Here is a 25471-nt window from a genome sequence, read left to right as displayed (position 1 = left end):
ATAGTACGGAGGTAGGGGGGTGAAGTTTAACTCCAATCTACCAATAAGAGTAAACAGAGTTCATGAGAACCATAAAGCAACGAGATCAATTACGATATATATTGATCAATTTAAAGTGTAAAGAGTACAAGCCGCAGGGCGAATCCCAAATCATTAATAAGAATTGATTTGTTTGTATTTCGATTTCAGGTGTTTGGCAATATGGATTTGAGACAGATGCCGTGCTGGCAGCAAAGCTGGAGATGTCAGTCGGATACGCGAAAGGTTCCAGATGCCAATCTAAGCTTGGAGAACAGCGAGATTCCTGAGATCGGAAAGAGACTAAGACACGAGATTCCTGAAATTGGAAAGAGACTAAACCATGAGATTCCTGAAATCGGAAAGAGACTAACAAAACTGTCGGAGCAAAGCATAATGCAAAGTGCTAATGTTTTTCTTTCCCAGGGTGGTGCTTTTATAATGAAGTGTACCATGCTGATGGTGATCCTAGGTTGCCATTCCGTCCTAGGAGAACGAAGAGAGGACATTCTCATGTATAATAAGGGGTTAATGAGAATGCAAGGCCCAAGCACGTTAATGTTGGGTGACAAAGGTACTGATCCTTTCACACCTCCCTCCGCTTGGCACAGATGGACCATGCAGGGACGGAGGAAAGGAGCACTTGTGCCAGGAGAAAGCAAATTTCATGGCACAATGTGGGTGTAAGGTCTGAAGGGTGAAGTGTGCGGGCAGTGGGAATTTAATGGCAGTGTAAATCTGCTATTGAATGCCACACTCCCAGAATCAATGCACCGATCCAAAGGTTTGTTAAAAGGTACATTGCAGTACAATGGGTACATGCAAAAGGTGGAGTGTGTGATTCAGGGGTACCTTGTCTTGGTTATGCAGAGTGAGATGGGTCCAGATTGGAGAGGAACGAGCAGGAGGCGTCAATTCTCTTACCAGAGAGACGCAGGGGACCACATCACACTCTGGAGCTACCAACAGAGAGTGCCTCTGAAACAACTATACACACGTAAAGGCTGGAAAGCCAAGGGTGGGAGGTTCTCGAAACAAGAAGTAAAAATCGAGATCAAGCCACATTTCCAGGTGACAAAGAGGGTGGGGAGAGCGGTCCCGGGGGAGGGAAAGCCCACACAGGGAACCCCATTCACACCACACGGGTCACAACAGGGGACGATATTACACAGTCCATATGCAACAGCTTATCCTCATGAGAGTTGGGTAAGTGAAGAGGTACTCTTAATCGAAAGATTGCAGAGAGTACAGTCTTCCCGACCTCAGGTACATATTGTGCCTCAGGATGTAAGGGGGGAAGAGGTCCAATCAGGACAGCTGGGGACATATTTTGTCAGCGAAAGATTGGACAAGGGGAGGTATATTAATTTTTCTGGAGAAGGATCTTTTGCATGGCAGCTTCGAGATGTTTGGGTGAACAAATGGAAACGGTGCAACATTCCTTTAGGCACCGCCACTTCCTTAGTTCCCACCTCAACCCATGTCTTACACCAGGACCTGAGAGGTCAACCTTTTTTGGTGCTAGACAGGGAGGTGAAACAAGTAGAGTTGTCCTCATGTGGGCAATTCTTGCAGAAGTACCTGCGTTGGCCGGGGCAAGTCAAATTTAGTGAAGATGCCTGCAGGCTCAACAACGCAGAGGGCGAGGCTACCATTCAAAAGATCCACCCTGAAGCCCAACCGATAGTTCCGGTGGCGGAAGGAAAGGTTTGGTTTTTTAACATAAGGTCTAATGATACATTCAAGGTATATTCTCATAATTGTTCCGATAAGGGGGAGTTTCCAAGGGGAACATATTGTGTGAGTGGAGATCCCATATGGATCCTGTCATCCAGGTTTGATGACGTTGTTTCTCAAATTGTTAAGAGAACTCTAAAGGTCAAAGTTTCACGGGTAGTTCCCGTCCTGAAAGAGAACACGACATGGGACAAAGGGGAACAGGGTTTGATCCAAGACGGCCACATGTTGTTACAAAGGTTAAACAAACAGTACACTAAGTTAGAGGTAAGATTTCACCATGATACAGGTGATCTTAACGAGGTAGAACACAAAAATGAGCAGGTGAGTTCCAGTCTGCCCTGGTGGACAAAGGTTCCGGTGATGTTCCAGGGACACTCGGACGGGGCATCTGCAGTTCCAAAGTTCTTTCTACACCCACTGGTCGTCTGGATGGGGATGACAACTTTAGGCATCGTTATCCAGGTGAGGTTGCGGGTTAAAATTACGTAAAATAAATTAACCGGTCCAGAGATTGGTGCCTCATAAACAATCTCCGGAACCAATAGTTTAAATTAAGGGATATACAGGGTTACGGGTATAGGTTTAGTAGTACCTAGGAGCTGATTGTATAAAGGCGCTCTTTTAGAAGGCACCTGGCACTGCTCCGTTTTGTAACAACCAAACGAGTTTCACTTTTCTGTGGTCATGCAAGTTTGTGAGTGATACGCAAGTGACGCAAATGCTGAGCATGTGGTATTGAGGGACTTAGAAGTAGGGCCTCCCCAGAGAGCCTGGTCACAGGAAGACCAAGAGGTCTTGCTCTCTCTCTTCCAGGGGTAACCGCCTAGAGCAGAGAAGTTGGGTGAGCACGAACATCGAAAAGTGAAACATACAAGAAAGAAACCAGGTACTGGGAGGTTCAGACGCTGGGATCTGCGGGTCAAGCCGTTTTAGGGGGGATTGTTATAATTTAAGTAGGCCTCAGTTACTTGGCCTAAGTTTTATGTAAAAGGCTTGTCCGCAGTGTATGCCTTTAAAATAGACAGAGGCATCTCAGGGTCTGCGTGTAGCAGAAGATACACGCAGATACTGAGAACATGTTCCTAAGAGAAGGCCATCGGTTTACTCTGACCTCCACTTACAGGACAGGAACAGTAAACATTGGCCATATTTACTAAACATTCACATTCCCGCATCTGGGTCAAGTGCCTCATCGATTATTAATCGAGTAGGTGTGTATGATGACACCACAAGTGAGTCCACCAATAGACTTATTTAGGGGGTGGCGAAGATGATGTCATATTTAACTCTTTCCTAGCTGGTATTAAATCTCGAGCGAGCAATGGAGAACTCACTTCTGCTTCTTCCTTCTGCACTAGCTCGCAAGGCCGACTGGGACCTAAGCATGTTCGTCCTTTCTGTAATCTGATATAATGTATGTTGTACATATGTAGTTTAGTGTAACGTAGTTAGGAAGAAGGTACCTGATTGACTTCAAGAGGGAGTCTAATCATGAGCTTATAACGCAACATGAAGATTGGCATGGCTAGGATATGATGAATGTATCTATCTGTATTCCTGTGACTTGAATAAATGACGGAAACATTGAAAGAAGCCTGAGCAAGTCTATATCCTGTTTGCTGTGTGGAGAGTCAAGTGATCTCACAGTCTGTAAGACGATGGTGTCGAAGCAAGGTGATAAGAACAGTTTATAACACCAGGGAGCCCCTTCAGGCAGTGAGCGAGTGCCAGGGAGCCCCTTCAGGCAGTGAGCGAGTGACAGGGAGGCCCTTTAGATAGTGAGTGAGTGCCAGAGAGCCCCTTCAGTCAGTGAGTGAGTGACAGGGAGCCCTTTAGGCAGTGAGTGAGTGACAGGGAGCCCCTTTAGGCAGTGAGTGAGTGACAGGGAGCCCCTTTAGGCAGTGAGTGAGTGACAGGGAGCCCCTTTAGGCAGTGAGTGAGTGACAGGGAGCCCCTTTAGGCAGTGAGTGAGTGCCAGGGAGCCCCTTTAGGTAGTGAGTGAGTGACAGGGAGCCCCTTTAGGCAGTGAGTGAGTGCCAGGGAGACCCTTTAAGGAGTGAGTGAGTGCCAGGGAGCCCCTTTAGGCAGTGAGTGCCAGGGAGCCCCTTTAGGCAGTGAGTGAGTGCCAGAGAGCCCCTTTAGGCAGTGAGTGAGTGCCAGGGAGCCCCTTTAGGCAGTGAGTGCGTGCCAGGGAGCCCCTTTAGGGAGTGAGCGACAGGGACCCCCTTTAGGCAGTGAGCGACAGGGACCCCCTTTAGGCAGTGAGCGACAGGGACCCCCTTTAGGCAGTGAGCGACAGGGACCCCCTTTAGGCAGTGAGCGACAGGGACCCCCTTTAGGCAGTGAGCGACAGGGACCCCCTTTAGGCAGTGAGAGACAGGGACCCCTTTAGGCAGTGAGCGACAGGGACCCCCTTTAGGCAGTGAGCGACAGGGACCCCCTTTAGGCAGTGAGAGACAGGGACCCCTTTAGGCAGTGAGCGACAGGGACCCCCTTTAGGCAGTGAGAGACAGGGACCCCTTAAGGCAGTGAGAGACAGGGACCCCCTTTAGGCAGTGAGAGACAGGGACCCCCTTTAGGCAGTGAGAGACAGGGACCCCCTTTAGGCAGTGAGAGACAGAGACCCCCTTTAGGCAGTGAGAGACAGGGACCCCTTAAGGCAGTGAGAGACAGGGACCCCCTTTAGGCAGTGAGAGACAGGGATCCCCTTTAGGCAGTGAGCGACAGGTAGCCCCTTTAGGCAGTGAGCGACTGGGACCCCCTTTAGGCAGTGAGCGACAGGGACCCCCTTTAGGCATCATGCTTCATGCGGCTGCAGCCTGCAGCAAAAACTTACAGTCAATTCTGGCACAAATCTGGAGCCACGAGCCAGCCAGCCAGGGATGAGCACAGCAGATAATTAGCTAAGGGGCCAGGGGGTCTCGTTCTCTGTAGAGCGCCTGCGCACTGAGGCTTTCATATCCATCAGCCCCAGCGGCACCGCGAGACCTCCCCTAGACTCCTGGCCAGCGCTGTGTAAATCTGTGACGTCACGTCACGTCACTGATTGACAGCGGGGGCGCCCTATTGAAGGATGCGCTCTCCCTCGCTCTCTTACAGCCGCAAGAAGTTTGAGCTGCCTGGCCCTGGCTGGGACTCCAGAGCGAAAGCCTGCCTTCTACTGAGGCAGCAGCAGGCTCGCTCGAGTCCAGGGCAGGGGGCGGGCAGGGCCAGGGCGCACCACCATCGGCACTCGGAGACGGGATCCGATCTGCTCTCAGGCCTCCTCTGGGATCCCGCCTCCCATCCATGTTGCCTGGCAACCGCAGCCGCTTTTACCCGCCTTGCCTCTCTGCTTACATGATCGCACGCAGAGCGGCAAGCGGGGCGGGCGGCTACGGACACGGGGACACACACTAGCGGGGCAGCAGCGGGCGGCTCAGCTGTGAGTGACAGGTCAGTCAGTTAGTTAACCTGTCACTCGCGGCCGCCCCATGGAATGTAGCAATTTAATCCGCCCTAGTCCTGTGCCTTGGGGGCCTTTCCACAAATCCGGCTCTGATAACAGTGATACACAAGGAGGGCAAGGACCCATTGCAATGCCTGAGTTATAGACCAATAGCACTGCTAACTGTGGATGTTAAAATATTCGCAAAGGTATTGGCTAATATACTGTCCCCCTTATGAATAAATTGATCCACCCAGATCAGGTCGGTTTTATTAGGGGCCGAGAAGCTAGAAATAATACTATACGAACTCTCGGGCTAGCTGGGTGGATGGTGGCCCACTCCAACCCTGCCATTTTTTTTATCTACAGTTGCTGAAAAGGCATTTAACAGGGTGGAGTGGGCCTTCATTGAGGGAGTGCTGGAATACATAGGGGTCCGGGAGAAAATGAGTAGTAAGATTATGGCCCTATACTCACAACCAAATGCGAGGGTTAAGACAAATGGAGTCATGTCAGACAACTTTCTTGTAAAAAATGGGTTGCCCCCTGTCCCCTCTAATTTTTGTATAGACAATGGAGCCCTTCTTGTGTAGGGTGAGGTCGGACTCTGATATAAGGGATGTTAAAATGAAAGACTCTACACATAAACTGGCAGCATACACGGACGACATGCTGTTTTACCTAACCATATCTCATTGCCAAATCTTATGCGTGAATTCCACAGATATGGGTCCCTGTTAAATATGAAAATTAATTTTGATAAAAGTGAGTCAATAAGTTGGATCTGGAAGCTAGCCAAAAAAGTTCTTTAAAGGAAAATTTTCCGTTTAAATGGCCAAATAGAATGTTGAAAAATCTGGGGGTGAAAATTATGTTTGACCTAAAAGAGATGGTATGGTTTAACTACATTCCCATGTTGGAACAGGTGCAGCACTATTTAACAACATGGGATCAACCCCATTTTTCATGGTTTGGCAGAATAGCCATAGTTAAAATGAATATTCTTCCACGGTTGCTCTATCTGTTCCAGGTCCTACCTATTCCGGTACCTACATTCTTCTTTAAAAAACGTACGAAAGCTATTAGTAAATTTGTGGTCAGAGGGCAAAGGACAAGAAAAGGCTACAGACTGCAAACAGCAGATAGAAAGAAGGGAGGACTAGTGGTACCCAACTTTAAATGTTATTATGAAACTGCTTCACTGGTTAAAATTGTGGATTGGCATAGATATGGAGATGATAAAAGGTGGGTATCGTTAGAGGAGGAGATGTAAGGAAGCCCCATAAGAAATATCCCTTGGTCATACGAAAAGAGCAGAAAGAACATTCAAGGTAAAGGATTGGAATGGATTAGACACCACCTGGAGGTATTTGATAAGTGTAAGAAGAAAGTGGAACTTTCTACATGGCCATCCCCCCTGATGCCAATATTAGGAAATATTAATTTTCCTATGGGTATGCACCCACTTAGTTATCCCAATTGGAGAGGAGGGACAGAGTTGAGAGCATGGGATTTGGTGATAGATGGAGAATGGGTACTGATACAAGAGGTGAGGGAGGTAGGACAGAGGAATGCTCTGGATGAATGGAGCTATCTACAGTTTAAATTTTTTTTGAGAAGTTGCGGCACAAAAGAGGCTCTAAGTAGAAAACTAACCCCATTTGAGGAGCTACGCATGGGAGAGGGCAGGGGCGCCTGACAGGACAGGCAGTATAAGCAACTGCCTGGGGCGCATTAGTTGCCAAGGGCGACGTCGCTGGACCCTGTAGTGCGCCGCTGCTGGACTTTATAGTGCGCCTGTAAATCACACGCACCTCCGTTTTCATGCTGGCTGCAGCTGCAGCCTGTTACTTTCACTCACACGCCCCCAGCCGAAGCCAGCCCCAGAGGCCAATAGCAACAAAGCACATGTGCTCTGCTCCTACTACATGGCCACGCCTTCCCCAACACAGAGCTAGTGGGGAGCAGAGCGGCAATCGTGTTGTGCTTTTAACTCCGCCCCCTCCCCACTGGCCAGAAGCAGAGGCATAGCTTGAGGAACATGGAGGGAAATCTGTTCCTGGGGCCTGGGCACAGTATGTGGGGGGATGCGGTGCTGGAGGGCACCTCAGTCTGGGGAGGCAACCCCCATAAGCAGAGCAGCCAGCGTCATGGGCACAGGCAGTGCACGGCACTCAGCAGCTTCCTGCTGAGCTTGATGAAGGTGGCGCCCCGCCCCCTTCCTCTCCCGGGGACAGGGCAGTAGAGTGTGTCTGTGACTATGAGACAAGCAGCCTAAAGATAAGAGCAGCTCAGCAGGGTGAGTGTAGAGACTCCAGTCTCACAGCAGGAGAAGCACCAGAGCTATTGTCAGTAACAGAGAAACACTGACACCTTTTTTTGCCTGTGTGATAAGAGTCTTACTAAATATCAGTATGTATATTGAGGGGTGTTGTGAGTAGCTAATGGATTACAAACACATGCCTGTGATCTGCCCTTAGTTCTTAGCTATTCAGCACTGCAGAGGCAACACATTAACAACAGGCATATAAAAAAAAGTTTTGTTAAATCATTGTCACCAAGCATTATAAGGTGAACAACAGATGTGTTGGGAACAAACTAGGCAGAAACACTATCTTTGTGGAAAACGCTAGTATTTTTGCTGATGAAAGTCTGGGCGCATGTAAAAAACATATATTCATTTATTTGTGTTTGTGCATTATGCAGAAATGTCTGTTTTACTATGCAGCTGGGTCATAGTGTGCGGCTTTTTAAAAGTTGGGAGGAATGCTAGAATTCCAACTGGTGGTGGTGGTACGTGTGCAGCTGAGTGCTAGGTGGTGGTACGTGTGCAGCTAAACGCTAGATGGTGGTACGTGTGCAGCTGAGCGCTAGGTGGTGGTACGTGTGTGGCTGAGTGCTAGATGGTGGTACGTGTGCAGCTGAGCGCTAGATGGTGGTACGTGTGCGGCTGAGTGCTAGGTGGTGGTACGTGTGCGGCTGAGTGCTAGGTGGTGGTTCGTGTGCGGCTGAGTGCTAGGTGGTGGTTCGTGTGCGGCTGAGTGCTAGGTGGTGATTCGTGTGCGGCTGAGTGCTAGGTGGTGGTTCGTGTGCGGCTGAGTGCTAGGTGGTGGTACGTGTGCGGCTGAGTGCTAGGTGGTGGTACGTGTGCGGCTGAGTGCTAGGTGGTGGTTCGTGTGCGGCTGAGTGCTAGGTGGTGGTACATGTGCGGCTGAGTGCTAGGTGGTGGTACGTGTGTGGCTGAGTGCTAGTTGGTGGTACGTGTGCGGCTGAGTGCTAGGTGGTGGTACGTGTGCTGCTGAGTGCTAGGTGGTGGTTCGTGTGCAGGTGAGTGCTAGGTGGTGGTTCGTGTGCAGGTGAGTGCTAGGTGGTGGTACCTGTTCGGCTGAGTGCTAGGTGGTTGTACCTGTTCGGCTGAGTGCTAGGTGGTGGTATGTGTGCGGCTGGGTGTTAGGTAGTGGGGCATGTTTGGCTGGGTGCTGTTACATGCTGTTATGATCATGTCTGCAGCGTTTATTGCTGGCTGCAGTGGTATTGTAACCCAAGCAGTTCTGATGTCATTACATGCATTTTCTTGCATAGTTTGGTTTGCACTTGAACTAGTTGCTGATTCCATCTGCAGTCACTCTGAAATTAATGACAGTTTGACATGCTCTTGTGTAAACAAACATTGTCTGCTGCAGTGGAGGGGCAGTCCCTTTCCTGCAGGCTGCATGTCATTGTCTGCCTTTTCCTGCTATCAGCCTGTGATTAATTACCATTCACTTGTGTGGGAATCTGCAGGTCTGCTCCCATTGGATGACCTCAGTATAAAGAACTGCTTCCTGCAATGTCTCATGGGCTACCATAGTCTCAGACTCTATCTGTTACTCTGCTCGTGCCCCACCTCGTTCCTGGTCCGTGTGGACTGCGCTGACTCCTGCGAAGGGGTCAGCGAGTCCTCCTAGTTCTGCTCTTGTTCTAGAAGTTGTTACTTGCTTGTCTTGTGTCATATATTGGTTCATCGCCAATATATACGCATACTTGCGCATTTTGTTATTTTCCTTGTATCCGTGTTACGTTGATATATCAGTGTTGCTGATATATACGTACACGAACTGTTTATTTCCTGTGTTCAGTTAGTCAGTTTTCCAGCACGTTTTGGTAGTTTGCGCGTATCGTGAACACCCGTGCTGAGCTAGTTATCCTGTTCCTGGTCCTGTTTGTGGATTGCGTTCATCTCTGCGAAGAGATAACGAATCCTTCTGAATCCTGTTCTGTTACTGTTTGTGGATTGCGTTCATCTCTGCGAAGAGATAGCGAATCCTTCTGAGTCCTGTTCCCTGTATTACTCCAGTCCTAGTCAGCGTTCCTGCTTATGTCATATGTCGGTTCATTGCCGATATATACATATGTTAGTCAGACCTTACAAATAGTTTCATTGATAGCTGTAATTGTAATACGCTAGGAAAACATACTTATTGTATATTTATCTGTGTTACGTTCATCTATCTCGATCCTGCTATTTCCTGTCTCTCCTGTCCTGTCTTTGTGAGGCACGCCATCGCCGCAACGCATTGGCTGCCTCATTCCAGTCTGTCTGGTTTTGGACGCTTGCTGTCGCTAAGTAATCGCTAGCAAGCGTTCATTCTGTCTACCTGTCCTGATCTCCTCAGTCCTGGTTTATGCGCTCAGCGCTACTTTGCGCTGAGACGTTATTACGAAAGTGTTTGTGGCTGTTCAGATCTGCACCGGCTCTGTGCACCACAATCTCCTATTGGAGTCAGTCCTCTCCTCCACTAAACTGGGGATATCCTGATCCCTTGTGCTGGTGTGGGTACCTCCTTCACGTCAGCTTATGTGTTGTATGCTGACTGTGGAGATTACACCCCCAAGCTTAACATTATGGTAGCCCCATTACCAATCCCCATTGTGAGGGGGGTTCCCAGCAAAAATGACACTGTTTGTTATGGTTCCTGTTCCTTTAAGAAATTTGAGAAGCTCAATTCTGAAACAGAAAATGAGTTTTTTTTCTGAATGTGCCAGGTTCCTGGCCAATCCTGAGCTCCAGGCTACTCCTGTTTCAACGTGGGCCCCCCAGCTAGTTTATGTTTTATTTAAGGGAAGATTGTTTCAGTGGGCCTACGATGTCTTGGATCATACCAATTTAAAAGAAAGACCACTGGAATTTCTAGCGTTTGTGATCCATAACTGGCTGCGCAAAACTGATTTGCCTAGCCCTGTTGATAAGCTCCTGGCAGCTTGTCAATCAGCTGCTCCTTCTACTGCCTACAAAAATAATCAGCAAGCAGATAATTGTTCTGATAACTTTTCTTCTGCTAAGGCAGCAGGGTCTAAAGCCAAACGTAAACGCTCCAAAAGAAAAGCGTTACAATCAGCGGAGTCGTTGCCCTTGGCGACTGCGCATCAGATCTGTAATGAGACTCCGCCAGTAGCAGATAATGAAATTCAGTCACCATTCAGGGGAGTCAAATGGACCTATGAAACTACTAATGAACTTTCATTGCTAGCCAGGGAAAATAAAAGTTCTTGTTTAAATGAATTATCTGAATATGATTATGAAGATATATTACAGAGTATTGAACAGATCAATTTATTCGTGCAGCAAGGGAAATTTGCATACACTACAGTTCAACACTTGCTACAGGTATTGGAGATCCTTAGGAATAAGAAATCGGCCAATCACCTGCTAAATAACCCAATGTATGTTTCTGCCACTAACACATTTGCAAACTATGATCAGCCGGAATGCTCAGCTGTTAAATATGCATGGGATCCTCCATTTGAGAAGGGAGAGATGGAAGCCCTAGTCTATGAATGGAAGAAAGATGCAAGTTCATTTTGTCAGTTTTACAGTGCAAAAAGTGAATTAGTATTGAATGCATGCATTAAGTCTGCCTATAACCTAATAAAAACTGGTGTGTGTGGGTATGACTTTGTGGCTCCATTGATCGATGTGTGGAGAATGATTCTGGACGAATTTTATGCGATTCAATCAGTTGATACCAGGGAAGACACACTGTCAAGTGGAGATTGTTCCACTTCCTCAGTTCCTGAGGACTCGCCTGCTTCAGCACCTTTGGCTGATTCAGCGAGTGATTCAGAGCTCCTTTTGTGTGAAATTGAAGTTCCTGTAATTCCACCCTGTACCATGGATAACTCAGTGTTACTTCCCAGTAAGACAGAAATTACTAATACTTCCTTAATCTTGCCCTGCACAAATTTCTCAGCAGAGGACCCAGAGGTCCTGCTGACTTCTGAGTCCAGCCTAGCCAGTACTCATGAGTCTTTGTTCAGTGAAACAGACACCAGAAAAATCTTGCCTGTCTCTGCAAACACTTCTGCAGAAATTACCTGTGTTAATAAAGTTCAACTCCTGTCTGATCCAGCAGATGCCAATAGATGCACTACATCAGTTTCTGAGTCCCAGCGATCCTGTCCAGAAATCTCAGAACCCCAGCATCTGAATTTTCCAATTTCACAATTGAATGGTGATTTAGATGCGCAAACATTGTGTTTTGATCTTCCTGTTTCTACACCTCACTCTAGTTTCATGAATAACTCAGAGCGTCTGCTATGTGAGCCCGAACTCGCAGAATTATTACCGTGTTCAGAAAATGTTCCAGTGAACTTGCCCTGTACCATGAATTGTGCAGTAGATCTCTCCAATGAAACTCAGGTCACAGAATCATTATGCTGTCCAGCAGGTGCTTCCATGGTTTTGCCCTGCAGTGTGGACTGTTCGGTGATCCTGTCCAGTGAAGCTGTGGTCACAGAGTCTTATGCTTCACCTAGTACTTTGGATACTTCAAACCCTCTAGCAGAACAGTCTGAGGCACTGCTTACCTCAGTTGGTGTTGCAGTAATATTCACTTGTCTAGCAGCTGCTTTGGAATTACAGTCTGCTCTAATAAAACTTGATGAATTTCTGCCCAGCGAAGCAGAAGCCATTGAAATATTGTCCTCGTCAGCAAGTGTGTTAGATACCTTGCCCTGTACACAGTCTGATCTAACCAATGTTGTTGAGTCCCTCTCCAGTGTTGTAACAGCCGAGGAACTCCAGCCTTGTCCTCTGAATGTTTCAAAAGTCTTGCCCTGTAACATGGATAATTCTGACTCGCTGGAAAAAATAATAGAAATCTCAGAATTTCAGTCCGGGTTAATGAGTGTTTCTGAAACCCAGCCCTGTATCCTGTAAAATTCTGGTTCTCTGGCCGGTGTGGCAGAAGTTCCTGAGTCCCCTTACTGTCCAGTGAGTTACTCAGTTTTGCCTAGTTCAGTGGGGATTGCTGCACTACTGACTTGTTTTGCAGCCCTTCATGAGCTCCAATCCAGTGTATTTGATGAGTCTCTGTCTAGTCCAGAAGAAGTTATGGGAACCCTGTCTAGTTCGGTGCATACATCAGAAGATTTGTCCTGTCTTGTAAATGCCCCTGAACATGATTTGTTAATAACTTTGCTGGAATCAGAGACATCTAAGTCTAATCCTGCATTTTTTAGTGACAATCCAGTAACTGTGAAGTCTAGTCATGATGATTTTTTTTTGCCCAGTCCTGGTTTCGGTCCTACCTTGACTGACTTTGAGGTTTGCAGTTCCTTGACATGCCCAGAAGTCTCTCTTGTGCCAGTGTGCCCAGATGTGCTTCGTATGCCAGAGTGCCCAAGTGTGTCTGTGTTGGCGTGCTCACACGCTTCCCTAGTGGAGACATGTTCTGATGTTGCCGGTTGGCCTGCATGCCCGGAGATGGTTCTGGTCCCTAAAAACCCTGATCTTGATGTTTGTCCTTGTGACCCTGACTCTAGAGTTGCCCTGGGTTCCATAGGGGTTCTTGATGGTTCTCCATGTGAACCTAAGGGGCGTTCTGACCTGTGGGGATCTCTTTGGAGCTTCCAAGTGTTCTGGGAGATCTCTGAGGAAACTTGTCCTGGTACCTTGGACTGGTTCAACGGTGGGTTTTGTGTTGGTGGGGACAGTTCCGGTGGGCATTGCAAAGGCTTTGGCGTTTTTGGACAGTCCCGAGAAGGCGGTGGGTATCGCTCAGAGAGTTTCTGGGGGCTTTTCTCTGGAAGTCGTGGTTCTGATGGGTATCACACTGAGGCTTGTGGTGCTGACGGGCATGGTTTTGTAGGTTCTGGTTCTGATGGGTCCAGTCTTGTGGGGACTGATTCTGAAATTTGGTCTTGCCGGGCTGTCCCGGTCATCATGAATTATCAGTCAGATTGTTTTGTTGGGAATTTCAGTTTCAAAAAGCGTCTGGTATCCGCTTTTAAGGGGGGGGGGTAATGTTATGATCATGTCTGCAGCGTTTATTGCTGGCTGCAGTGGTATTGTAACCCAAGCAGTTCTGATGCCATTACATGCATTTTCTTGCATAGTTTGGTTTGCACTTGAACTAGTTGCTGATTCCATCTGCAGTCACTCTGAAATTAATGACAGTTTGACATGCTCTTGTGTAAACAAACATTGTCTGCTGCAGTGGAGGGGCAGTCCCTTTCCTGCAGGCTGCATATCATTGTCTGCCTTTTCCTGCTATCAGCCTGTGATTAATTACCATTCACTTGTGTGGGAATCTGCAGGTCTGCTCCCATTGGATGACCTCAGTATAAAGAACTGCTTCCTGCAATGTCTCATGGGCTACCATAGTCTCAGACTCTATCTATTACTCTGCTCGTGCCCCACCTCGTTCCTGGTCCGTGTGGACTGCGCTGACTCCTGCGAAGGGGTCAGCGAGTCCTCCTAGTTCTGCTCTTGTTCTAGAAGTTGTTACTTGCTTGTCTTGTGTCATATATTGGTTCATCGCCAATATATACGCATACTTGTGCATTTTGTTATTTTCCTTGTATCCGTGTTACGTTGATATATCAGTGTTGCTGATATATACGTACACGAACTGTTTATTTCCTGTGTTCAGTTAGTCAGTTTTCCAGCACGTTTTGGTAGTTTGCGCGTATCGTGAACACCCGTGCTGAGCTAGTTATCCTGTTCCTGGTCCTGTTTGTGGATTGCGTTCATCTCTGCGAAGAGATAACGAATCCTTCTGAATCCTGTTCTGTTACTGTTTGTGGATTGCGTTCATCTCTGCGAAGAGATAGCGAATCCTTCTGAGTCCTGTTCCCTGTATTACTCCAGTCCTAGTCAGCGTTCCTGCTTATGTCATATGTCGGTTCATTGCCGATATATACATATGTTAGTCAGACCTTACAAATAGTTTCATTGATAGCTGTAATTGTAATACGCTAGGAAAACATACTTATTGTATATTTATCTGTGTTACGTTCATCTATCTCGATCCTGCTATTTCCTGTCTCTCCTGTCCTGTCTTTGTGAGGCACGCCATCGCCGCAACGCATTGGCTGCCTCATTCCAGTCTGTCTGGTTTTGGACGCTTGCTGTCGCTAAGTAATCGCTAGCTAGCAAGCGTTCATTCTGTCTACCTGTCCTGATCTCCTCAGTCCTGGTTTATGCGCTCAGCGCTACTTTGCGCTGAGACGTTATTACGAAAGTGTTTGTGGCTGTTCAGATCTGCACCGGCTCTGTGCACCACAATCTCCTATTGGAGTCAGTCCTCTCCTCCACTAAACTGGGGATATCCTGATCCCTTGTGCTGGTGTGGGTACCTCCTTCACGTCAGCTTATGTGTTGTATGCTGACTGTGGAGATTACACCCCCAAGCTTAACACATGCGGGGATGGGTGCTGGGTGTTTGGATATTATTTTATGTATTGAAAGAGAACATTTTGCTGGGCAGGTCTGCATTTGATCTGTGGGGGACATGGTATCTGCATTTAATCTGTGGGGGACATGGTATCTGCATTTGATCTGTGGGGGGCATGGTATCTGCATTTGATCGGGGGAGGGGCATGGTATCTGCATTTGATCTGTGGGGGACATGGTATCTGCATTTGATCGGGGGGGGACATGGTATCTGCATTTGATCTGTGGGGGACATGGAATCTGCATTTGATCTGTGGGGGACATGGTATCTGCATTTTATCTGTGGGGGACATGGTATCTGCATTTTATCTGTAGGGGACATGGTATCTGCATTTGATCGGTGGGGGACATGGTATCTGCATTTGATCTGTGGGGGACATGGTATCTGCATTTGATCGGGGGGACATGGTATCTGCATTTGATCTGTGGGGGACATGGTATCTGCATTTGATCTGTGGGGGACATGGTATCTGCATTTGATCTGTGGGGGACATGGTATCTGCATTTGATCTGTGGGGGACATAGTATCTGCATTTGATCTGTGGGGGACATGGTATGTGCATTTGTTCTGTGGGGGACATGGTATCTGCATTTGATCGGGGGAGGGGCATGGTATCTGCATTTGATCTGTGGGGGACATGGTATCTGCATTTGATCGGGGGGGACATGGTATCTGCATTTGATCTGTGGGGGACATGGTATCTGCATTTGATCGGGGGGACATGGTATCTGCATTTGATCTGTGGGGGACATGGTATCTGCATTTGATCTGTGGGGGACATGGTATCTGCATTTGATCTGTGGGGGGCATGGTATCTGCATTTGATCTGTGGGGGACATGGTATCTGCATTTTATCTGTAGGGGACATGGTATCTGCATTTGATCTGTGGGGGTTCGTGTGCGGCTGAGTGCTAGGTGGTGGTACGTGTGCGGCTGAGTGCTAGGTGGTGGTACGTGTGCGGCTGAGTGCTAGGTGGTGGTACGTGTGCTGCTCAGTGCTAGGTGGTGGTTCGTGTGCAGGTGAGTGCTAGGTGGTGGTTCGTGTGCAGGTGAGTGCTAGGTGGTGGTACCTGTTCGGCTGAGTGCTAGGTGGTGGTACCTGTTCCGCTGAGTGCTAGGTGGTGGTATGTGTGCGGCTGGGTGTTAGGTAGTGGGGCATGTTTGGCTGGGTGCTGTTACATGCGGGGATGGGTGCTGGGTGTTTGGATATTATTTTATGTATTGAAAGAGAACATTTTGCTGGGCAGGTCTGCATTTGATCTGTGGGGGACATGGTATCTGCATTTAATCTGTGGGGGACATGGTATCTGCATTTGATCTGTGGGGGGCATGGTATCTGCATTTGATCGGTGGGGGACATGGTATCTGCATTTGATCTGTGGGGGACATGGTATCTGCATTTGATCTGTGGGGGACATGGTATCTGCATTTTATCTGTAGGGGACATGGTATCTGCATTTGATCGGTGGGGGACATGGTATCTGCATTTGATCGGTGGGGGACATGGTATCTGGATTTGATCGGTGGGGGACATGGTATCTGGATTTGATTGGTGGGGGACCTGATACAGACCATTGTTATTTTTGGGAAAATATATCTGAACTTATTTGTGCAAACATGGTATCTGAACATGCTCTGAGGTCAGCAAGTTATATATTTTATTTTTATATCCTGGAAATGGTGGTAGCATGTGAAGCGGTTGGGGGGGGCGCCACAGGTTTTCTTGCCTGGAGTGACAAAAAGGCCAGAGGCACCCCTGGGAGAGGGCCTGCTCAAGGGGACAGTATCAAGGATATATGCGATGTTGAACAAGACAGAAAGCCCGGCTACAACAATATGTGTCAAATGGGAAGAGGACCTGGGAGGGATGTTTGTAGAGGAATGGAAGAATGTACTAAAGAATGGCCAGTAAATCCTCTATGTCCACGAAGGGACAGGAAGCAGGATACAACATTTTTGCAATATGGTATTACACACCGGAAGGGTTGAACAAAATGTACCCTGGAACCTCGGCATTGTGCTGGAGATGCGGAAGGGGGAAAGGGGATATTCTGCATATCTTTTGGAGGTGCAGTGAACTAAAAAGATATTGGATGGATGTCAAAAAGTGCATACATCAAATCACGGGGATAGATCCCCCAGATGATCCTGCCATTTTCCTTCACCACCACAATGATTGGCCAGCAAAGAAATATGGAAACTCCCTGATGAGATTTTTAGTCAACGCGGCTAGAATATTAGTGGCAAGACACTGGAAGTCCGCACAAAATCCAACGATAGGGGAATGGTGTGAAGAGGTGGAGGGGATAGGGGAAGATCTTACTGGCTATGTACACAGAGAGGGAGAAGGTAATAGAAGAAGATGGCTGGTAAGTATAGCTACACCCCTGTACTTCACTTGCTGATCAGGGGCATATATATATATGCCTTGTTTACTTACAGCAGACGTACTGCCCAAAGAAAGCATAGTTTGTCCTGGAAAAAATAATATATAGATAATTTCAGTGTGATAAGTAGCAATAAAGTTATTGGTGAATGAATGGAAGGAGTGTGATGTGAAAATTGTTCTGGTTTTGAAGGGGAAAATATGTGGTAGGGAAGATGTTTATTTAAAAGAGGTGAAGAGCGTGTGTTTGTGTGTGTGTGTGTTTGTATACATACAGTATAGACCAGCCTTTCTCAACCTTTCTACCCTGGAGGAACCCTTCAAATAACTTTTGGATCTCAAGGAACCCCTGCAAACAATTTTTTGATGATTAATGATTGAATAAATTACTTTTTGATTGAAAACTGTTACTAGATCATTTGTGATTGAAAACTGTTACTAGATCATTTGTGATCGATCGAGTCATACTTACCTCCTCTTTAATCTCAAAATTTTTTGGGATGTCTAAACAATTTTTTGATTTCGGGGAACCCCTGCATTTATTTTGCGGGAGGCGTGGTCTTTAAAAGTAGGTGTGGCTGTTTATTTCACTACCCCCTATTACAGTGCCACTCATACTGTCTCCTGAGCCCCCAATTTAGTGTTTCTTGTTACAGTACCACCTATTATAATGTGCTCTATTATACTTCCCCCATGATGGGAAAAAATGCCAAGGAACCCCTGCAGAGTTCACAAGGAACCCTGGGGTTTTAGGGAACACTGGTTGAGAAAGCCTGGTAGGGACAATACTGTACAAAGATTTTAACAGGTAAAATAATAGCTTATTTTTACCAATTAATATTGTCAAGTGAATGAACAGAAGAGAAATCTAAATCAAATAAGTAATTGGTGTGACCACCCTTTGCTGTGAAAACAGCATCCATACTTATATACACTTGCACACAGTTTTTGAAGGAACTCAGCAGGTAGGCTGTTATAAATACGATATCTTGGAAAACTAACCACATACCTTGTTTGGATAGTGTAGGGGAGCAGTGGTGCTTATCCGGATTCCGGATATCCGGGAAACCCAGATATCCGACCGTTTTTCAGCTATCCGATCTGGATTCCGGATCCCGGATTTCTGTAGAAATCCGGATAGCTTTCTGCGGATATTTGGCCGCATAACGCGGATATCCATGGATATTGCAGATATCCGGATCCGAATACTGTAACTAAGGAGATGACATCATTGAGCCAATCAGTGGGCTCCCAGCAGAAGCCCTAGCAACCAATCACAGAAGGGAACCTTGGCCAGCCCCACCTGACCTCATTAAGCCAATCAGAGGGCTCCCAGCCTAAGCCCTGGCACCCAATCACAGAAACCCTGGAACCCTGGCCAGCCCCCCTGTATAATAAGGAGGGCTGCCATGATGAGACATATCGCCCTAGCTGGCTGAATGCTCACTGAGAGACATGCTCCAGTGCTGCTGGCCTAGCAAGGGCTGTACACAGTGATAAACCTAAAGCTAAAAACAGGGAACACCAAGAGCCCCAATAGTGTAATACGTACTGGATAAGGTGGCAATAAATTCGTATTGCTAGATACTCACAAGTCAGGGTCCCCAGCAGGTAACCACTGTAAAGGCAGGTAGGGAGATTGTCCTGACCCCACTCAGGATTAAGAAGTCACTCTCTGCAGACAGGAAAAAAGGGTAGCAACCCTCCACCAAGGGTGAACTCGAAATTGTATATAAGGAACAGAGGCGCCAAAAGTATAAAATTAGATTAAATGAGCTTAAAAACCAACTTAATTGGCAAAAATGATCACAGAGGCGATTAACTTGAATCCTTGTGCTGATCGCTTGATACTCCTCCCTGTATTGCCTGATGAAGTGGGATTGAGCCTGCGAAACGCGTTGCAATTTTTTTGGGAGTTTCTAATAAATGTGTTTGACTGTCTGAATCGCAGTCATTGTCGTGTCTGCTTGAGGGAGGTAAGACCACCACTTCCTCCTTCATTTTTGCCACTTAAGTTGGTTTTTAAGCTCATTTAATCTAATTGTAAACTTTTGGCGCCTCTGTTCCTTATATATAAACCTAAAGCTGTTCAGTAATTAACCCCTTCACTATCACTACACTATTGTTGTATTGTTAATTAGCTTGATTTCATTGTGTGACAGTCAGAGTGTGTGCTGTGCTGCAGGGCTGCTGCAGCTGCTATGTGTCTGTGTGTGTGCTGTGCACAGACCAGGCCAGCTGCTGCCTGCCTAATTACTGTAACAGAGGCTAGCGCTCACAGTCCTTCACTATGATAATTCAAATGATTCACATAAATTAACATCTCCTCACAACATCAGTAATGAATTGTACATCATAAATGATAAATTGCGCATTCCACATGAGTCCCCCAGAGTCCACATAAATTCCAGCAGATAGATATCATTCTTCACATTCAATTCCTACTCCTTCCTTTTTCAACAGTTATCACATCAGATGATGGCATATAAACAGGAAAGCCGTCACCACACCCCAGTGAGCTGCACTCACCATGTGTTGAGACCTACTGACAGGTCAGAAGTCGCCTTTGGGACCGTTACAGGTCATCCCCCACCACTCAGAGCAGATTCCCCTTCAATTCCAGCAGATCCACCTTCTTCACCATATGCAACTCAATAAAAACGCCTCAACATAGCGTGATACTGTAGCTTTAATAAAACTTTTTAAAAACAATTGCACTTACAATCTTCCTGGTACATCAATAGCATAGAGTTTTCCACACGGGCTCTCCCCCGTTTAGGTGGCTGGCTGGCATGCACGATCCTTTGCAGCTGAAGGAGTCCTGAACGCCGCGCGCTCTGTCTCAGTTTCCTGCTCGCCGGGATCACGCCTCTCACCACGTGGGATTGTTGCGTAGTGTCTTCCGCATCTAAGCCCCGCCTGACATGTTTCGTCACAATTGACTCATCAGAAGCTGGGGCTAGATGCTGTGAAGACTCTATTTGAATACCCAGCTCCACCCCCTCATGCCAAACTACTCCCCATTCATCCTGCATCGTATATATCCATAACAATGTGCCATGCAGCCGTAATTCTCATAGTTGGCGCTACATAATACATGCAGCTGTACCTCTGAGTTTCCGCTTAGCCTTATGCTGCATATGATGGTGCATGCCATACAGCGTACATATCTTGCCATATATATCCCCACTATGCATAACAGTTTGTTCTACCTTAACCACTTCGCATTCAGTCGTTTTCACTTTATGCATCCGAGCAATGTTCACCTTCCATTCATAAGCCTATAACTTTATCACTACTTATCACAATGAACTGATCTATATCTTGTTTTTTTCCACCACCAATTAGGCTTTCTTTGGGGGGTACATTTTGCTAAGAGCCACTTTACTGTAAATGCATTTTAACAGGAAGAATAAGAAAAAAACAGAAAAAATTCATTATTTCTCAGTTTTCGGCCATTATAGTTTTAAAATAATACATGCCTCCATAATTAAAACCCACGTATTGTATTTTCCTATTTGTCCCAGTTATTACACAATTTAAATTATGTCCCTATCACAATGTATGGCGACAATATTTTATTTGGAAATAAAAGTGCATTTTTCCGTTTTGCATCCATCACTATTTACAAGCTTATAATTAAAAAAAAAATAGAAATATTTCATTTTTACTTTGATATTTAAAAAGTTTAGACCCTTAGGTAAATATTTACATGTTTTTTTTTTAAATGTAATGTTTTTTGTTTTTTTTTAATTGAACTTTTTATGTGGGTATTTTTTGGAGGGTGGGGTGGGATTGTTATTTTTAAATGTAAATATATTATTATTTTTATATTTTTTTACATTTAGGTGTAGTTTTACTTTTTGGCCACAAGATGGCAGCCATCTTGCTCCTGGCACACGTTACACCTGCTGCCGCTGCATTGCCCTGCTCCTGTTGCCTGTGCAGCTCTCACTGCCAGGGTGCCACAGGCCACTGATACCACCTATATTTAACCCAAAACACAATTGCTGCGTAATTTTTTGGGAGGTGTCTTGGCTGAAAACTGTCATGTACCAGTTGTGCGGTTGGACTTTGGACACAGTGTGGGCTGCACGAACGCTGTCTGGAACCTAGTCCTGATGATAATTGACAGCCACATTTTTTTTTGGAGGGGGGGGGGGGATTTTAAGTCCCCACATAATCAATTAGTGTTTCCCTTTTAAAAAAAAACCATGATGATATATGCCTCATGTACCCTATAAAAAAAGTTTTACAAGCAATTTAAAGCCCACTTCCGGTTTTTCTATTTGGATACCCGAATCTGCCCAGATAGCCCGGATAATGCGTTCGGATATCTGAATGAACGCAGATATCTGAAAGTTCGGATTCGGATATCCGATCCGGATATCTGGGTACCCGGATCCGGATCAATTCAGATTTTGAAAAGGGGTATCCGAGCAGCACTGTAGGGGAGGACACAACTGCACCAACCAGTGCAAGGATACAGTAAAACCTTGGATTGAGAGTTGGAATAAACTTGGTTTAAGAGCGTTTTGCAATACAAGCAAAAATGTTTGTGAAAGTTTTACTTGATATACAAGCAATGTCTTGATATAAAAGCAAAGAAGTATTCAAGATTGTACTTCATTGTACTTAATCTGAGTGTAGAGACTGTGCAAAGTCACATTTCCATGAAATCCTCTAAAATAACTGTCATTGGATAAGTCCTTGTTAAAGCCACTCAAAAAAAAAAAAAAAAAAGGTTGGGGCAAGCCATCTGATTGTTATAGTGAAAATTTTGTTTACATTTTTATTTTATACTATTTTACTATAACTGTTTTTGGATTGTGAAACACATTAAATTGGTTTCAATTAATTCTTATGGGGAAATTTGCTTCGATATAAGAATGCTTTGGATTGCAAGCATGTTTCCAGAAGAAATTATGCTCGCAAACCAAGGTTACACTGTGCTTTATCCCAAGAATGAATGGGACAAGCAGTGACTTACAGCAAAGTTCCGACAACTGTGAAAGTCACTTACTTATCAATACACCAAGATTTCAAAAAATATGTCAGGAGATGAAAAGAAAAACAAGATATGGCTTTATTCAAAAATATCACATGTATACATGAGGGAAACCAAGTGAGCCTAGTAAAAGGATTAGGGCAGTTAAGGTTTCTGGCTTCACTTCCGCTGTGCATTGATTCTTATACCACAAATTACGTAGTCATGATGTGCTTTACTCGTCCAATAATAATGTACATTTCTGAGAGTCTCTCTTTTTACACCCCAAGAGGGTGGAGGATTCTCACAGCCTTGCACCTGCTCTCGATTCCAGTAAACAATCTCTTCAACATCCTGTTCACATAGATACATCAAGGTCATGGCTTGTGGGACTCGACTCATCTGAGATGGGGGTTGCAGTACCAGGCACTCCTTATCTTTTTAGACATTCCTAAGAAGAAGAAAAAACTCACACAGTACTAGATCTTGGCTAAAGCATGTCAGCAATGGAAAATTCTGAGTCTAACGTTAAAGGGTAACTCTACTCATCTGAATCATCTGTGTTACATTGGCCTTATTAAACATTTGTGTCACCTTATATCTATTAAGTGCATATCTATGAAACTTGGATTAACATACAGCTATGACATTAACATACCCCCCTGTTGCACATATATATGTATAAGGTGGCAAGGGGTTCAACTACCTAGACTTGAAACACTTCTTAAGTAATGGAAGCTATCAGTTGCCTTCTTTGTAGCCTTGTAGCATTGCAAAATATATATATGTATTTATATGACGCCTAATGCTTCTAGGGTACTATCTTATCCACTATCAGACAATCTACACAACTGAGAAGTCAATTTTTGGGAATTTGTGCTTCCCCATAAAGTTGTCCTCCTCCTCACTGTCATTGTATTCCTCATGTTGGAATGAAAACATGGCTGCATCAGTTTTCTGCTTTATGAAACTGCCCACGTATTTCCTGGCCAGGGGTATGACACAGCAAGCAAAAAAACTGAACATGAGTATTACAATAAGTATCATGGTACCAACATTTTTTAGGAAACCCTTCCAGTCTCCAAACCAGTCATTGAACCATTTTGTAAAGGAATCTGATACACCAGAGTTTCTTTTTAACTCGTCTGATAGGTCAGTCAGTTTCCTCAAAGCTTCTGTCACCCGTCCATCAGGGCCAGTTTCACTGGGAATGTAGGTACAGCAGGCCCCGCCCAGTCCCAGAAATTTGCAAACTCCTCCTTTCTCAGCAAGCATCATGTCCAGACTCATTCTGTTCTGAAATGTCATTTTGGAGTTTGGGCCTAACTCATTAACTATGCCCTGCAGAGCATCACGTGTGAAATTCACAAATCTTTGCTGATTGTAATATATGTAGTTTATCCACTCCACGTTTTAGTTAATGGTGATCTGTGGAATCATAGACTCAAACCCTGCCCACACCGGGTTTCTGGCCTTAAATTCATCTGGAACCCCTCTGGGGACACCTATTGCATCCAACTAAACATGTGGGTCCAGGTTACCTTTAAGTTCTCTCTTAAAGATCTTGTGGGCTTCTTTTTCAAAATCTTGGTCACTTTCTCTAAACATATGTATGGGCATAATGAGTTTGGCCAGTGCACAGTGACCTTTCCACACTGGTGGCAATCTAGGACGTAATTTAAGATCACTGCACAACCAGTAGATATCACCAAGGGAGTGTGTCTGATGAAATAGTAGGAAAGGGTCTGCTTGTTTTATTACAGCACAGTAACCAGGGGGAAATTCACCCACATCTACTCCACCTGAATTCGTACTGTTATAACAGGTATAGTTTCCCTTGTACACAGTTGCTGAGTGGTCTATTTGATCGGGGATACCTTCCTTCAATGGGTATCGGTCTATCCACATTTTACAGAGTGGATCTGTTGTGGCTGGGGTTTGACCCTTACTCCTATAGAGTGACAAAAAACATGTCTCACCCCCTTCTGGAAGGGGAAGTGGCACAGTGCCAAGGTGTGGCCTTGCTCCTGCACATACATAACAATCTGACATATTGTTTTGTTTGGCTGTGTACCTCATCCATTCAAGCCACATGTTAGTATCTGAATATCCTGTCTCCATGGCAATGGTCTCCTCAAATGTAGGGTTAGCCAGGGCCTGTACCCAAGGTTCCTGATCCTCATGCTCCATGACTCTAAACTCAGGGTTTTTGTACATGTCCCTGAGCGAAAACTTCCCCAGAGGCCCCCCTGTATACCCTGGGACATGCATGCCTATCACATATGTTCCTGCATCTCCAGGGCTTGGGTTTTCTATATTCAGGGTCAGGCGCTGGGAACTATCTATTTGTTTTCCGGGCATACAGGCTCCCCCAGCTGTTGTTAAGGTCATCCTTGAGCGAGGGGCACCCCATTTTTGTCCACCCGAGTCATGGCAGGATCAGGTCTATATCCCCAGTCCGTACCTGTGTTCCAGGCAGCTGCTTCCCAAGAACTACATTTATACCCCCAATGGTCATCAGTCACGCAAATAAAAAATTGTCCTTTTTCATAAAGGCTGCAGTGCCAATTACAACGTTGCACAACCTGGCAGTAGTCAAAGGTGTAAGTCGCCACTTGTATTTGTGAAGAATTATACCAGAACACTAAGCTCTGGTGTTCTCTTGTTACAGCAACCTGTCCTCTTTGCATCAGTCCTATATTTATGGCATCCCGTTTAACCCTTGGTCGGTTGTGAGTTACATTATTCGTTTGTGGAAAGGCTGGAGGAGGTGTTTGGAAATGCTCTAGGGCTTCTAACACTATCCACAATGTCCCAATGAAAAGCATAGCAATAATGACTCCCTTTCCACTTGGAGTGTTAAAGTATCCTGTATCCAAGATCCCCATATATTTTTTTTTAAAGACAAGAACTCTGAGAATTAAACGGGCCCCCAACTCTCCCTAATCTAGCTCCTCAGTTATCCTGTTCAGGGCTTGTGCTCGCTTTGAATAGAGGAAAATCTCTAATATTCCCTCCACCCGCTGTGACGTTGTCTTGACTGGAGCTCAGGCAAATGTTCCTCACACTCCAGGGCCCAGGAGCGTACACCTCCCGTCACAGGATGCTGTCTATTCTGTCCCTGAACCGGGAATGGGTGTCCTTTTGCAGTGAGTTAAATGTATCCACAAAGTAACTGTCAACTGTTTAATGATATC

Source organism: Hyperolius riggenbachi, chromosome 5 (assembly GCF_040937935.1).
Source record: "Hyperolius riggenbachi isolate aHypRig1 chromosome 5, aHypRig1.pri, whole genome shotgun sequence".
Lineage (NCBI taxonomy): Eukaryota > Metazoa > Chordata > Amphibia > Anura > Hyperoliidae > Hyperolius > Hyperolius riggenbachi.
This window is presented reverse-complemented; position numbering follows the sequence as displayed.